Source organism: Arvicanthis niloticus, chromosome 3 (assembly GCF_011762505.2).
Source record: "Arvicanthis niloticus isolate mArvNil1 chromosome 3, mArvNil1.pat.X, whole genome shotgun sequence".
Lineage (NCBI taxonomy): Eukaryota > Metazoa > Chordata > Mammalia > Rodentia > Muridae > Arvicanthis > Arvicanthis niloticus.
The window spans coordinates 137,413,581-137,430,064 of record NC_047660.1 but is presented as its reverse complement, the minus strand read 5'-3'; the positions used below and the strand labels follow the sequence as shown (position 1 = coordinate 137,430,064).

At 59.6% G+C, this 16,484-nt stretch overlaps 1 protein-coding gene across 9 annotated transcripts in view; it reads left to right on the top strand.

Moving 5' to 3' along the window:
• Window positions 1-1,097: 1,097 nt before the first annotated feature.
• Window positions 1,098-16,484, top strand: part of Ptprs (protein tyrosine phosphatase receptor type S) — a 62,729-nt gene continuing 47,342 nt past the window's right edge. For all 9 annotated transcript variants that reach the window (XM_076932012.1, XM_034497699.2, XM_076932009.1 and 6 more), the window contains exon 1: window positions 1,098-1,241. The gene's annotated coding sequence lies outside the window, so the exon portion shown is untranslated. The remainder of the gene's footprint in view (window positions 1,242-16,484) is intronic.

Genomic DNA, 16,484 nt, shown 5'->3' with positions numbered 1-16,484 from the left:
TATCTGCTGTGCACAAGCAACTACACTAAGGGCCCCTGAACACTACGCAAAGCTCCGGCACCTACTATGTGCTCCAGTCTCAACTAACACTTAGTGTATGGACCAAGTGCGCCAATCAGGGTCACCCCAGCCAGGAAAGAGGACAAAGCCGGCTCTGCTAAACTGGCCGCGGTGCCAGCGTTGGGAAGCCCTGTTCTTAATTTAGGCTCCTTGTCAATTATTCATGGCGCGCTTCCCCGCTTATGACCCAGTCCTTCCGCCTGGACTCTTCGGCTCCAGGCTCTTGCTCATGTCTCCAGCTCTGGCCCCAAATGAATGAATTCCACAGGGGAAAAAAGCCCAGATTGTAAAATAAATCGTTTCGTTGTTTGAGGCAAGGTCTCAGTGTGCAGCCCATGCTGGACTCACTCACACTTGCAGCAATCCTCCTGCTGCTGACTAAAAGTTATGCACCCCCATGACCATGACTACTCTTTTCTTTACTTTTTCAGTCTTTTGCTGATTTTTCATTTCTTTGGCATGTCTAGTAACTCTGTGGACATGGGTGTGGGCATGCGTGTGGAGGTCAGCACCAACCATAGGAGTCAGATCCCTCTTTCCACTGTGGGACTTTGGGGATTGAAGTCAGGGCTGCAGGCTTGGCCAGCAAACACCTCTATGTACCGATCCATGTTGAGCCCTCACCCCTACTTTTTTTTTTTTTAATGCCAGGGTCACCCTGCTTTTCCCAAGCTTGTCTCAAATTCATTGTTATCACATGCTGTTAAAAAACGACACCCTTCTGCTTCAGCCTCTTCAGCTAGCAAGGCGGGCTTGATGGGAAAGAATTTAGGGAAAGGATGCTTTGGCCAAAGGAAGCAGTGTGGGGAGACAGTTACACAGCAAGTGTAACTTGAGGCCAGCATGCACTACACCAGAACTTGAGTTTAAAGGAAATCCAGAGAAGACAGGCCGGGCCCACGTGTCCCACGTCCCACGTGCTCCCGGGGCCTTCTACAGGCTCCTGCAGCACGTGACCCTGCAGCGCCTCCTTACTGGGCAGGCCTCTATGCGCGTGCGCAGTACTGTACACGGCCAGGCCCCAGGGCCGCGGCGGCGGAAGGGGTGACGTCACCGGCTGGGGGCGCACGAGCCGCAGTGGGTTTTTGCCCCGCCCGCCAGGCAGCTCGGGCCGCGCGCGCACGCGGAGCCGCCGGAGCCCGGGCCGACCCGGTGCTGGGAGCAGCATGCGCAGCCCGCAGGTACCCGGGTGCACGGGGCGCACGGGGGACACGGGGGCGGGGTGGGCGGCGCCGGCTTTGTGCTTTCAAGCTTCTTGGCCTTTGTGCTCCGAAGGGGGTCCGGACTGCAGCCCTGATCGGATTCTGCAGGGAGAGGGTTGTAGAGGACCTGGAGGGATGGAGCTGGAGGCATGGGGACCGCGAGGGATGTAGACCCGGAGAGACAGGGACCCATAGAGACGAGAACCGGTAGAGACGGGGACCAGGAGGGATGAGGTCGCGCGCGGGCGACTTGGCCGGTGCCCAGGGTCGCCGACTGCACCAGCCGGGCGGGGACGCCGTGTGCAGTGCGCGGTGTCGGTGTCTGGAGCTGCAGACCCCGCCAGGCGCCTCAGCTCACCTGGGGCTTCGGCTCCACCCTTCTGGGCAGGGCGCCCCCCACCCCCGACCTCCCCCAGCTCTGGGATTGGGACTCCTCATCCTCCGGTCCTCGCAGTGCGGGGGGCCCGTGGGGAACCCCGGGGAGCCAGCCTGCAGCCCTGAGGCCCCTGGTACACCCCAAGAGCCCCCTGACTGGCTGAGGGTGGTGACGTCACCGGGGGCGGGGACTGGGGCTCAGAAAGAAATGGGGTCCGAGAGCAGGTACCCCCGTTGCAATGCGAGCTGGGTCAGGGCCAAGTTCCCCGTGGAGCCTCCTCACCCCCAAATCCCAGCACCACTATGAGCCAGGATCCTTTTGATTGCCACACCCCCCAAATCCCGGTCCGTTACCCCCTTTCCCTGCTCTCAAATCTGCCTCCAGATGCCCCCGAAAACCTGCAGCAGGTGTGAGCGCCTATCTTCCCGGTCATCCCCCACCTCATCCCTCTCTCCAGTAGAACCTAATGGTCACTTCCCGGGTGTCTCCCGGCCTGGCAAGGGTTCCCTTAAGCTCACTTTCTAACCTGAGCCAGGATGTCCCTCCCCCAATAAACCGTCCTTGATGCTCACAGGGAGACCTCTGAGGTGTCCCAAGTCAGGATGGGCACTCGGGGACCCAAAGAGTTTGCTACAGAGCAAGGGGGATCCCGAAGGTGTTAGATTGGTGGACACATCCTCTTCACCCATATTTCTGCACCTGGATCCTGGGTCTTGGCTTCTGTGCCCCGGGAGGGGGGGCGAGTGGTGCTGTCCATACGGTGCAGAGAACGGCTGTCTGCTTTGTCTGGTCTAGCTTGGGACCCTCCTACTCCGGCTCCGGCTCCTCTCGCCAGCTGCGACTCTTTCCTTCATTAAAGGCCGGGTAGTGGGAGCTGCCATTTGCATAGACTCCCCTCCCCCCTGCCCGGTCTTTTCTCCTTTCTTTGTGTCCCTCCCCCTGTCAATCTCCAGCTGCCTTCTGTCCCCGCTCCTGCCTTCTGCCAGCTGATTTCTTGGCGGCTGCAGGCGGGCAGCTGGAGCTGGGGGCGTCTTCCCGCCCCGGCCCACCCCAAAGTCCCCAGCTCGGGACAGTGGGGGGGACACTTAGGTCCCAGATGATGTCTGTGCCTGGCCTCCGGTCCATCTCCCTGCCCATCGCGCCCGGGTCTCCAGAGACCCACAAAGTCCCATCCTGTCCCCTTTGGGGCCCCAGGGAGGATGGGGGAACACACCCTCACCATGACATTGCATTTCTTCTTGGGGACGGCTCTCCCACCCCTAGGCCCCGGGGGTAACCAGTCACCAGCCACTGAGATCGCCCTGAGCGTCCTCCTTAATTGGGCTCAGGACGAACGAACCGGCGCGGAAGCCCGGACTCCCAGGCGAGCTCTGCGGCCGGTATGGCGCCCTGGAGGGTGACATCTGTGTCCCGGGAGCCTTGGGGGGCTGTGGCCAGGTGCCATTATCGAGGGTGGCTCCCGCAGGGGACAGCGCTGCTGGCCGGGTGTGGCCGAGAAGGCTGCGCGGTCTGTCCGCGGGTCCCTTGGGATTGGGGGCTCTTGGTGCGTGGCAGGTTCACAGAAGGGAACCCCACATCCACCGTCCCCACGCTTCAGTGTGACCGTGACTCTCCGCACACTGGATTATTCTCGGAGCCCCTGGGGCCCTTGTCTCCACCCCAGGGAGTCGGGGTGTCCCCGTGTTCCTCGTGAACTCGAAGGCGGCCAAGCTCCTCTTGGTGACTCGGTTTCCCCTGCTGTGTTGACTCTATGTCTCTCGATGTCTGCTGACCTGTGGCTTCGCTGATGACCTCACCTGCCGCGTGGCCTGTCGTGTCGGCCCCGCGCTCACCTGTACCCTGTGCCTCAGCCGCCGCGTGGGGGAAGAGGGGGGTGTCGAGAAAGTTCGGGGTGGGGGCGAGCCGGAGGAAAAGCCTAAAAATAAAGATAGGTATTTATAAACCCGCCGGGTCTGGGGACACATCTAGCAGCGCCGAGCCCTGTCTGCCGTCCTGAGCTCCACTTGTCTGCTTGTGACTTAGCTGGAGGGGAGAGTCTTGGGGTCCGATTGGGTAGTAGAAAATTGCCTGGCTGTGGCTTCCTTTTTGGGTTGTCCCCGAACCGAGGGTTCCACATGAGGGAGAGAGATGCGCCTAAGATAGGGACTGTTCCCGTCTGCTGTGCATCCCAGGGTTCAGCTCTAGTCCTCTCTGGTCCAGCGTTTGGACTAGGAAAGGCCACCAGGTCCCCGCCACTTCCTCTCTCTTGCACCTGACGTCCTAGATAGAATCTGGAAGCAGAGGGAGGAGGAGGCCGCCCTTCCTCTGTCCTCTGTGGCCGGTGCTGGGGGTTGTGGGGGAGGCTGCACTTGGCCGACAGCCACACCGCGACCAAGATCCACCGGAGGGTCCTCAACAAAGACCTGGGATGCACGGACAGGGGCAGAGTCTCCTCTGAAATCAGGACAGTGGGGCTGGGGGGAGGGGCAGGACTGCTGGGGGAGCCGGGACTGCTGGGCAGGGAGAATGGGGCTGGGGGGGGCGAGGACTACGGATGGGGGGGGGATCTGCGTGTGGAGCGCAGGGGGCTCTTTGATCTTAGGGATTAGGAGCTGCGGTTTGGGAAGGGTGACCAGAGAGGGTGACTGGGTCTTAGGTCGCACAGCCCGACAGTGATGTCAGGGTCGCCTCATCTTGATCTCGGGGGCCACGCGTGGCTTCCCTGTCTTTTCTTACATATAAAAAAAAATCAAAATTGTTTTAAAGGACACAGATGGGGGTGTGTCTCGGTGGCGAGCTCCTTTGCGACCTTCTCGCGCGCCTTGGCTCTGGCGGCCAGAGGTGTCGGGTCATGTCTTCTTCCATGCGTTCAGGCGACAGGCGACTGTGCTTTACTTTAGTCTTCTTCCTTCTGCGCTGCCCCGCCCCCTCCGTCTGGCTGAGCTGCGGCCGGAGATTGACGCATTTCTCCGTGGGACCTGTAGTTGAGAGCAAACCTGGGGTTCGGCCTCTCCGGTCCGGTCCGTGCCCTGCACTCAGTCCTTACCGCTTCCTTGGAGCTGACTCAAGCATCCCCCGCTTTTGGGAGATCCCCTTTGCTTTTGGATGACCTCACGGTTCCCCGGGGCTGCTGTGCCACCCCTGCTGGGTTTCCAGACCTCGCTGTGTCTCGCTGCCACCTAATCTGCCCCAGGCTGCCCAGGGGGAAGCCGCGCCGTGACCTCATACGCGCAGGGCCGGATGTCGCCTCCCTCCGTGGGGTTGTCTCCCTGTGAGTCCCACGCCTGTGAGTGTTTAATCTAATTCAGCTGATAATGAACCCCATGATTAGCAAATAAAAGGATGTGGGGTGAGGTTGGCCCCGCTCTGACTTGCATGGTGGAGCGGGCTTACACCACAAGGAGGCCCAGAGAAGGTCTCCGTGTTCGCGTCACGCAGGCCGCGAGTGGTACTCTAGGAGTTAGAGAAAGGACCGTGCAAAGGTTCAAATCCCTTGTATGCCGCTTGCTGGCTGTGTGGTCTAGGAACAGGCGCTCGACTTCTCTGTGCTGTCGTTTCACTCTCCTCTGTGAATAAAAGGGACAGTACCCACCCCAGGGGTTGTCGGGAATGTATACATTGGGCGCTCAGCGCTGTTAGAACCTCTAGTGCCTTGCGGTTTTGAGGTTTGTTACTAATATTTGCATGAGACTTCCTAGTGAGTCCGTGCTCCCTTGGCATCCCCCAGCCTCATCCGCAGCAACGGATGACTCAGCGCCGCAAACTGGGGCGTTCCCCGCCACTGGCTGCCTAACCAGGCTGCCCCACTTTTGCGGGACCGTGGGGGGCCCAGGGTGGGCGGGAATGACCGCCGCGGGGCCCTGGGACTCCCAGAGTCCTGGAGGGACCAGCCTGCCTACCGCTTCCTAGATGGGAGGCTCAGAGGCATGAGTCTAGCCTGGGCTAACAGCATCCAGAAAGGGGGTCAACGAAAGGGCTCAGTGGGTAAGTGCTTTCAGCCACACGCTGGAAGCAAAAACCGTCACGTTGCTAAAATGGATAAAATAAAAAATTGATTTAAAAAAGTTCAAAGAGGAAACACTTGGTTGGTTTCCCAGAATTCTCCAGTGTTAGCAGGGACATTGCACTTGAGGAAAGGGTCCAGGATGGCCCAGAGAGGGAGAGGATGTCCCCGAGGCCACACCGCTCAGTGTGGAATCAGCTGGGCCAGTGCAGTAGAGGAGTCTAGGAACCTCCCAGTAGTCAAAAAGGGGAAACTGAGTCAGGAAGCCACAACAAAAGCAGCTTCTCAGTGGTCGATGTCATTCCAGCATTCAGGAGGTGGAGGCAGGAGGATCAGGAGTTCAAGGTCATCCTGGGCTACGTGACGTGGGCGAGAGGGGTTGAGGCTAGCCTGAGCTACTTGTCATCTATGTCACCCACACTCGGTTTCCCTCAGTCTGTGTCACGTGTCACAGTTGGCATGAAATTGGACATTTTAGTCCGTCCGGTTCCTGGGTCTCTGGCTTTCAGAGAACCTGATGGAGCAAACAAAAACTCATCCGTCTGCCCCCCACCTCCCTACCCCCGCCCTCCATGGGTCACGACACAGCTACACAGCAGTCACTCAGTTTCCCCAGCTGTCAGTGCATTGTGTCTTCATTATCCCAGGATCCTTCAGTGACTGGGGGACAGCTGGTGACGAGTGGGTTGGGGTGCCTGGAGCCTGGGCTACCGTGCCCTTCACATACAGGCACCGAGGCCACAGAGAGATAGCGACTTCTCCATGGTCACACAGCTGCCTCAGTTTCCCCAGTGGGAGGAAGAAGTAAGGGCATCGGGGTTCTGTGACATCAGGCAGCATGGGGGACCTCCCACCCCCTCAGGTGTTCCCATCCCCTCCTGTTTCCCTTACCCCCCGCCGGTCTTCAGTGTCCCCTTTTCATCTTCCATGTTCTTCCCGTGTCCCCCCTCCCATGTCCCTCCTCCCGTGTCCCCCCTCCCATGTCCCTCCTCCTGTGTCCCCCCTCTCCCATGTCCCTCCTCCCGTGTCCCCCCTCCCATGTCCCTCCTCCCGTGTCCCCCGTCCCATGTCCCTCCTCCCGTGTCCCCCCTCTCCCATGTCCCTCCTCCCGTGTCCCCCCTCTCCCATGTCCCTCCTCCAATGTCCCCCCTCCCATGTCCCTCCTCCCGTGTCCCCCCTCTCCCATGTCCCTCCTCCCGTGTCCCCCCTCTCCCATGTTCCTCCTCCTGTGTCCCCTCTCCCATGTTCCTCCTCCCATGTCCCCACTCCCATGTCCCTCCTCCCATGTCCCCCCTCTCCCATGTCCCTCCTCCCGTGTCCCCCCTCTCCCATGTCCCTCCTCCCGTGTCCCTCCTCTCCCATGTCCCTCCTCCCGTGTCCCCCTCCCATGTCCCTCCTCCCGTGTCCCCCGTCCCATGTCCCTCCTCCCGTGTCCCTCCTCTCCCATGTCCCTCCTCCCGTGTCCCCCCTCCCATGTCCCTCCTCCCATGTCCTCCCTCCCATGTCCCTCCTCCCGTGTCCCCCCTCTCCCATGTCCCTCCTCCCGTGTCCCCCCTCCCATGTCCCTCCTCCCGTGTCCCCCCTCTCCCATGTCCCTCCTCCCGTGTCCCCCCTCCCATGTCCCTCCTCCCGTGTCCCCCGTCCCATGTCCCTCCTCCCGTGTCCCTCCTCTCCCATGTCCCTCCTCCCGTGTCCCCCCTCCCATGTCCCTCCTCCCATGTCCCCCCTCCCATGTCCCTCCTCCCGTGTCCCCCCTCTCCCATGTCCCTCCTCCTGTGTCCCCCCTCTCCCATGTCCCTCCTCCCGTGTCCTCCCCTCCCATGTCCCTCCTTCCATGTCCCTCCTCCTGTGTCCCCCCTCTCCCATGTCCCTCCTCCTGTGTCCCCCCTCTCCCATGTCCCTCCTCCCGTGTCCCCCCTCTCCCATGTTCCTCCTCCCGTGTCCCCCCTCTCCCATGTCCCTCCTTCCATGTCCCTCCTCCTGTGTCCCCCCTCTCCCATGTCCCTCCTCCTGTGTCCCCCCTCTCCCATGTCCCTCCTCCCATGTCCCCCCTCTCCCATGTCCCTCCTCCTGTGTCCCCCCTCTCCCATGTTCCTCCTCCCGTGTCCCCCCTCTCCCATGTCCCTCCTTCCATGTCCCTCCTCCTGTGTCCCCCCTCTCCCATGTCCCTCCTCCCGTGTCCCCCCTCTCCCATGTCCCTCCTCCTGTGTCCCCCCTCTCCCATGTCCCTCCTCCTGTGTCCCCCCTCTCCCATGTTCCTCCTCCCGTGTCCCCCCTCTCCCATGTCCCTCCTTCCATGTCCCTCCTCCTGTGTCCCCCCTCTCCCATGTCCCTCCTCCTGTGTCCCCCCTCTCCCATGTCCCTCCTCCCATGTCCCCCCTCTCCCATGTCCCTCCTCCTGTGTCCCCCCTCTCCCATGTCCCTCCTCCCGTGTCCTCCCCTCCCATGTCCCTCCTTCCATGTCCCTCCTCCTGTGTCCCCCCTCTCCCATGTCCCTCCTCCTGTGTCCCCCCTCTCCCATGTCCCTCCTCCCGTGTCCCCCCTCTCCCATGTTCCTCCTCCCGTGTCCCCCCTCTCCCATGTCCCTCCTCCCATGTCCCTCCTCCCGTGTCCCCCATCTCCCATGTCCCTCCTCCCGTGTCCCCCGTCCCATGTCCCTCCTCCTGTGTCCCCCCTCTCCCATGTTCCTCCTCCCGTGTCCCCCCTCTCCCATGTTCCTCCTCCCGTGTCCCCCCTCTCCCATGTTCCTCCTCCCGTGTCCCCCCTCTCCCATGTCCCTCCTTCCATGTCCCTCCTCCTGTGTCCCCCCTCTCCCATGTCCCTCCTCCCGTGTCCCCCATCTCCCATGTCCCTCCTCCCGTGTCCCCCGTCCCATGTCCCTCCTCCTGTGTCCCCCCTCTCCCATGTCCCTCCTCCCATGTCCCCCCTCTCCCATGTTCCTCCTCCCGTGTCCTCCCTCCCATGTCCCCCTCTCCCATGTTCCTCCTCCCGTGTCCCCCCTCTCCCATGTCCCTCCTTCCATGTCCCTCCTCCCGTGTCCCTCCTCTCCCATGTCCCTCCTCCCGTGTCCCTCCTCCCGTGTCCCTCCTCTCCCATGTCCCTCCTCCCGTGTCCCTCCTCCCGTGTCCCTCCTCCCGTGTCCCTCCTCTCCCATGTCCCTCCTCCCGTGTCCCTCCTCCTGTGTCCCTCCTCCCATGTCCCTCCTCCTGTGTCCCTCCTCTCCCATGTCCCTCCTCCCGTGTCCCTCCTCCCGTGTCCCTCCTCCCGTGTCCCTCCTCTCCCATGTCCCTCCTCCCGTGTCCCTCCTCCCGTGTCCCTCCTCTCCCATGTCCCTCCTCCCGTGTCCCTCCTCCCATGTCCCTCCTCTCCCATGTCCCTCCTCCCGTGTCCCTCCTCTCCCATGTCCCTCCTCCCGGGTCCCCCCTTCCGTGTCCCTCCTCTCCCATGTCCCTCCTCCTGTGTCCCTCCTCCCGTGTCCCCACTCTCCCCTGTCCCTCCTCCTATGTTCCTCCTCCCGTGTCCCCCCTCTCCCGTGTCCCTCCTCCCGTGTCCCTCCTCCCGTGTCCCCCCTCCCATGTCCCCCCTCCCGTGTCCCTCCTCCTGTGTTCCTCCTCCCGTGTCCCCCCTACCATGTCCCTCCTCCCATGTCCCCCTCCCATGTCCCTCCTCCCGTGTCCCCCTTCCCATGTCCCTCCTCCCGTGTCCCTCCTCCCGTGTCCCTCCTCTCCCGTGTCCCTCCTTCTGTATTCCTCCTCCCGTGTCCCCCCTACCATGTCCCTCCTCCCATGTCCCCCTCCCATGTCCCTCCTCCCGTGTCCCCCTTCCCATGTCCCTCCTCCCGTGTCCCTCCTCCTGTATTCCTCCTCCCGTATCCCCCCTACCATGTCCCTCCTCCCATGTCCCCCCATGTCCCTCCTCCCATGTCCCCCCTCCCATGTCCCTCCTCCCGTGTCCCCCCTCCCGTGTCCCCCCTCTCATGTCCCTCCTCCCCTAGGCTTCTTCTCGAACTCAATTAATGAGCCCGTTAAAAACTATTTATTTTCCTGACATTTGTTTACAGAGACAAATTGTTGGCGGCGCTGGAGGGGCCAGGACTTGCACGGCGGGTGGCTTTGGTGACCCCGAGGGCGTGGACAGGGTGATGGGTGACCGGGCTGTGGCGGCCCCTGCAGGGTTTCTGGTAGTGTGGGAGGACGCAGTGTGGAGGTGGCGGCCGGTGCTCCTGTAGCCGCGAGTGTTATGGGCAGTGAGGTTTCTCTTAGAAGAGCGTGCGGGAGGAAAGCATCACCCAAAGCCTCAGGTTCTCTGGGAATGAGGTGCTCATGGGGATAATGGTGATGGTGGACGAAGTCTGGCTGGTGCTGGCTCTCTCCCAGGCTCCCCCTGGGTGCTTTGAGCACAGTACTCTTAAATTCATCCTGCTGCTTTGTTTTGAGAAATCTGCTGACTTTTTCATCAAGGCTCAGAGAGGCTCAGAGTCACACAGCAGGTACTGATGGGCCGTGCTCAGACTGACACCGCTCTTGGGGAATCCCTCCCTGGTCCCCAGTCCTCACCACCCTGCCTATCAGCACCCTCAGGCCTGTCTCTAGGTTTGTCTCACCGCTTGGGGCTTGCCAGGAGAAAAGCAGTTTCCAGTGTCCCCAGACCCTGCAAACCCCCCTCCCATCATGCTTACCCAGTTCCACCCCTTCTTCCCACCATTCTTCATGTCCCCTTCTTCCTCCCAGGTCAAAGGCCATGTCCTCCCAGCAGCTCCCAGGCCTTGCTGGCTGGTCCCTCATTCTTCCCCCTCCTATATTCCCCTCCCCCTTCCTTCTCTCCTCCCTCCCTAGCTCAGGCCTCAGCCTCCTGACAGGTCCTCCAGCACAAGCTCCACCTGCTTGGGGCATCTGCTGTGTTGTCTGCCCCAGGACTCTTCAGAGCCTCCTCCCAGCCTGCTCACAGTAGGTCCCCTCTCCACAGGACTAGCCTATCCTAGGAGTACAGGGACTGACTGATTCTTCTCTGGTCCTGGCCAGTCCCAGGCCGCAGCTCCTCCTCCCACCCTGCTTCTCACCTTGGCCTCCAGAAATAACCTGGTCCTGAGTTCCGGGCGGGCGCTGCCCACGGGTGTGACGGATGTGACGTGCTGGCCTGCTGCTGCAGAAATAGCTGTTGTTGGGATTCCCCGCCCCTTGATGTTTGAGGAAGCCCGGCCACCCACAGGACCACATGTCGCTGAGCATGTGGTTACTGATGAGTCCAGCTGGTGGGAGGCGGGCGGTGACCCACATCTCATCTGGAGCCCAGGGCCGGGTCTCAGTGTCCCTTCTTCAGTTCTTCATGACCTCAACATGCTGTGTGACCTTGGGCAAACATTGTGCCCTCTCTGTGCTGGGAAGTTATTGGTAGGGTGGGTCTAAGGCCGGGCTCCTTTTCTGCTAGCCTGGGGTGAGGACACGACTACAGACCCTGTGCTGACCATTGGACAGCAGGTGCTGGGTGCTGCAGCAGAAGACTGCTGGGGTGGGGGTATGGGTGGGGAAATGGACCCGGGGAGGGGGGGTGAGGACTGGCCATGAAGTCCACACATGGCACTAAATGCAGCTCCAGCTCAGGACTAGACACCCCCTTCTGGCCTCCACAGGCACTGCACCCATGTGCACAGACACAAAATAAGCTTCCGTTTATAAACGCTTCTCTGGGAGGATTGTGAGTGTGCTGCTGGCCTGCAGCTGTGCCCAAAGCCGGCTTTCTGCTGTTTGTGTAGACACGAGCTCACAGGATCTAGTGTCTTTCCAAGTCAGCAAAGTCCTCTAGAGACAGGAGAAAGCTCGAGAAACTGAGGAGAGATGCAGAGGCTTCCTGGGGAAGGCAGGGCTGGCTGAAGAGCTGAGGGTTGAATAGTTCATCAGCCTGAGGGGGAGAGAAAGATTGTCCCACCTCCATTGATGGTGCACAGTAGCTGGAGGGGGTGGTGAAGGCTGGGCTGTTCTACAATAATGGGTATACTGCCCAGAGAGGTCAGGCTGCTTATCTGAGGCTGCACAGCAAGGCTACAGGTCAGGATTTGAACCCAGAGTCTGCGTGCTCAGCAGAAGGGCAGGTTGTACCAGCGAGGAGAACTGAGGTTCCCAGTGGGAGGTGGCAGCCTTGGAGGACTCTGGGCCACAGGAGTTGAGTGGTGCTCATGGGCGGGTGGATGGCGGTGTGAGGGACAGGGGTCAGCTCAGAGGGGAAGTGCTTTGTGCAGCACTCAGCATGAACTCAGAACAGCACCTGGGTCAGACAGACTAAGTCGGGAGTTCTGGGCTGCTAGAGCCCAGAGTTGGCACAGTGTTGGCTGAAGGCTGCACAGCACACAGAGCAGCTCCCTGACCCCCAGCCTGTCCCCACCCCCTGGGCTGCCAACTCTGGCTTGTTGGTTTCCAGACTCCCCTGTCTCCAGGCCCGCCTTCATCCCACCTCTTTCAGTCTGCACCCAGGCCCATGCCAGCTGGCCCCCCTGGCCAGGGCCCCTTGGTGGGCGTTCCCCTGCTTCCATTCAGGGTTTCTTCTGCCCCCTCCCTCTGTATTCCCTGCTAATGAGGGGAAAGAGGAGGGAGGGAGGGAGGAAAATTATATACACACACGAACATGTAGAAATTAGTTTAGGATCTGGGCCAAGAGCCACTTGCGCTTGGCCGGGCATTGTGGGTAATTCATTGCTCATTACCATAAGGGCTGGAGCTGGGCTGACAGGCTGAGGGGCTTTTGTTTGAGATCCTGATGAATATATGATCTCGCTCCCAGCCCAGGGCCCCACCCCATCCTCAGCCCCCCAGACCACCCCAGATGGGGCCAGTTTTCACAACTCTGGGCCAAAGGAGGTTGAGTGGTGCTCATGGGGTGGGTGGATGGTAGTGTGAGGGACAGGCAGGGTCCAACGCTGCCCTGACCCCGAGGGCCTCTGTGGATCCCGAGGCTCTGGCATCAACCTTGGTGGGCTTTTTCCTTTCTACATATTTAATTTTTTTATGTCATAGTATAATTACGCCCACGTCTCCCCTCCTCCCTCATGCTGTGAGGCAGAGTCTCTCTCAGGGGCCTGCACTTGCCTGTTGGCTGCTTCACTAGCAAGTGCCTGTGATCCCCATCTGAGCTTCTTTGGCTGATGCCAGGGTGTGTTTCTCGAGTTTGTCTAGCAGACATTTCACTGCCTCCTGGTTTGGGTACCCTGTTTCCCCTCAGTGTGAGTTTGGGGGTTCTGATGACATGACTCCATGAGCACTGGGGGACCCTGGCAGAGGAATTCTTGGTTCTCTGGAGATGGAGGTGTCTTTCAGATTGAGTTTATGTTTTGGCTTTTCTTCCTTTTTTTTTTTTTTTCTTGGCCTCACACTGTAGCCCAGGCTGACCTCCAACTCCTGGCAATCCTCCTGCCGCAGCTCCCTGAATGCTGGGATAACTGGCATGCATCACTGGGTTGGGGGGCTCTCTTGCTCTCTTTCCCAGGAGTTGCCCTAAGGCTGGCGGTTGCAACCAGGATGGATGTGCCCCATCCTGCCTTCCATGCTCAGGCCGGCTGTGCTGATAACCTAGACACACGTGTGGTGGGCACCCCCAACCCCGGGCACCCTATGGCACCCCCATGCTTCCCACCTTTGCACTTTTCCTCACTTCACCTGAATATAGCCTCTAATCCCCACACTCTGGAGGCAGAGGCAGGAGGATCGCTACATAGTGAGTTGGAGGCCAGCCATGTTGAAACCAACCAAGTACAATGAAAGAAAATTACTCTAGGCTGTCTGCAGCTGAGCAACTGCCCACCTACCCCTCTGGCCTCACCTTCTTGCCCAGGCTAGTTCACCACTAACCTGTCTCACGGGGTGGGGGCCATTGCTCTCCTCTTCCTGTGGGGGGTGTTCTGTGTTGCTCTCTGTCAGGTGACTGCTAGACGGCTGTGGTGTGCCTGAGGAGGCATTGTTCTGTGCATAGAGCCTGCTGTACGCCAAGCACTCTGTAAATGATCATGGCGGAGTGAAAGAGGACTGTGATGGTGTGTGTTGTTGGGGAGAGCGAGGGTGGAGAGCAGCATCTGCAGGGATGAACTCCAGCTGTTCCTGCCTCAGCTTACCCATACTGCACAGCTAGACTTGACTGTTAATAGCTGAGGAGGGTGAGGTTCCTGAAAAGGTGCAAAAGAAATGAAATCCAGGGATGTGAGAAGGAAGGTGAAGAGGGGAGGCTGCTCAGGCAGAGGACGCAGCCTTGTGAAGGCCCTCGGGTAGGAAAGAGCCTGGCATGGTGGAGAAGCAGAGAGGGAGGAGGGAGTCAGAGAAGAGGGAGGAGGGAGGCAGGGAGGAGCGGCATCACTGGATATAACCTCACCTCAGAGTCTTTTGGATTTATCCCAAAGGAAAGGAAGATTGTGGTCCCCGCAGGCGGGGTGGACCTGGCGGGTAACAATGGCTGGCAAGCAGCAGGGTGTACCCATGGTGGGCTGTGTGCCCTCTGACGCTGTGAGCATGGGTGGGGTCATGCTTCTGCCAGTCTGCACAAGCTGCTGCCCCAGGTCACACATTCTGTGCTGGGCCTGCCAGTCGTGAGGATGCCACTTGACAGACCGGTTCCTGGGGAGGTGGGGAGCGGATGCCCCAGGTGTGGTGTTGAGTGCTGATGAGATTGAGGTTCTTCCCAGCCACATGGGATAGCATTGCCTGCAGGCCTCACTCAAGCAGAGCTTGGAAGCAGGAGAACTCCCACCCTGCACCATTGTAAATGAGATCACTCATCCTCAGAGGTCTCCAGCCCAAGCTATTGGGGTGTGGAAACTCTGTAGTGACCTTTCATGTTTATCATGAAGCACAACTAGCAATGACTATACTCAGGGACACACAGCAGCATGTGGTCTCCAGAGGGCAAACCCCAGTGTCAAAAGTAAGGTGTTACTAGGTGTGCTGGTAACCTCCACCCTGTCTCTAGCGGCTCTGCACACAGTAGATGTTCAGTATGTGTTCTGGAGAAAAATTTGTATACTCATGGCTGGGCACGTTGTTTCTGCCCTGGCCCTGTGAATTTTGGGTAACTGTTATGTCCCCCTTTCTGCTGATGTTGGCTAATTTTCTCCTGCATGGGACTGTTTCATAATTAGAAGAAAAGTTATTTTGAAAAAACAAAAATTATACCCCAACATCCCAGCTGCAGGAGCTGCTGATGTGATCTGTCCCCATGTCCCTCTCCCAGAGTGGTGGCATCCTGGTGGCGGTGGAGGACATAGTGAAAGCTGGTTCCTGAACCCCTTGGGTCAGTGCTCAAGGACACCCCTCCAGTGCTCACCTTTAAGGGAGCTGAATGCTGGAGTTGGACTTTCCCAGCCTCACATCCCATAATAGCCAGTCACTGGGAAGACTCACTGGGGCTTTAGAATTCTACCCAGAATCCACTTGCTCTCTCTCTCTGCCTGGACCAGCCTTGTGCCTCCATCCTGGGCACCTGACTCCCACCTGTAGTCTTACCCACACCTCTGTGGCTCCTGCAGCCCACAGAGCTCTGCGGTGCACTCTCCTACTTCAGCTCCTTGCTCCAGCCACACCGGCCTCCTGGTTGCTCTTTCATAATGACAGGCTCTGCTACCCCCAGGGCCTTTGCACAGCTAGCTGTGCCTTTACTTGAAATGTTTTTTTCCCAGCACCCTTGGCCCTCTTTTCCACGTGGATCTCATTTATCCACAATGCTCCTCCCACCTCTTGCCCACCTCTTAATCTCTGGTACAGACTCTTGGAAACTTCGTTTTACAAATGTTGACGTGCCACTGTTGTGACAAGGGCAGGAGTGATTCGGCCCTGTTCTGATGTTGGGGGTGGGGCTGGAGGGGTAATAGTGACAGATCTCAGCTGCTCCATCAGAGAATGCCTGACGTAGATGTAGATGCAGTGACCAGCTGTTAACATGTGGGGTCACCAGTGCCGTGACAGGTTAGGTTAGGTTGACCCGTGGAGGACACTTGGCCCAGATTTCCCTGACTTCCATGGGGGTGGCTGTGTCCCCGCCCAGTGTGACTACCATGGTGAAACTGGGGCAGGATGTCAGTTCCATATCCTTAGCTAAGAGAATGCCCGGTCTTGCTAGCCCTTGGCTAATGCCCCCTGTGCGCTGGGCAGTGTTCCTATCTGCACCGCACAGTTCAAGGAACTTGGGCAGGTAGATATCCTATCGAGTCCTGTGGGTTGCCCCAGCCTCTTTGCATGCTTGGGCCCACCCAGACTGCAGTTTGTTGTTTGATTTTGGGGGCTGGCTGGTCTCACACTTGCTACATAGCTGTCAGGGCAGGCATCGCCCCGGGTTGTCGTCTGTAGGTCACTGTGCTCTGTATTAACTGCGTGGGAGGGGACTCCAACCTTTCTCTAGTCCCAGGTGTATCAGAGGGTCTTTAAGTTCGTGGTGAGCCGTCCTGCTCTTTGGAACATAGGGGAGGGGTTCCCTTAGCATCCGCCAGGTTTGAGGCCGGCTAGGCGGCGCGCAGAGGGAGTCGGAGGCAGCATCTGTTTCCAATCTGGCCCACGACTGGGCGGGAGCATTGGCCACCAGGTTCCTAGGATGCGGGGGAGGGGAGGGGGGGAAATAGAGGTCTGGGCTGTCGTGGGGCTTCTGAACCATCCCGGCCCTGCCTGCATCTGTCGCTACGACGACGGTATCACAGAGAACCCGGTCAGAGGTGCCATTCCCCGTACCCCGGCTCGGGGAGTTACTTCGCTTCACTTCCGGCTGGTGTCCCTCCTCCCTCTAACCCCTCTAGACCCTCTGAAGCCAGAGCCAGGTCTCTCGGAGCCACACCTCTACCCTGGCTTCGTGCCAGAAAGCCACGCCCAACCCCAAAGCTCCGCCCCATAAAGCCCTACAA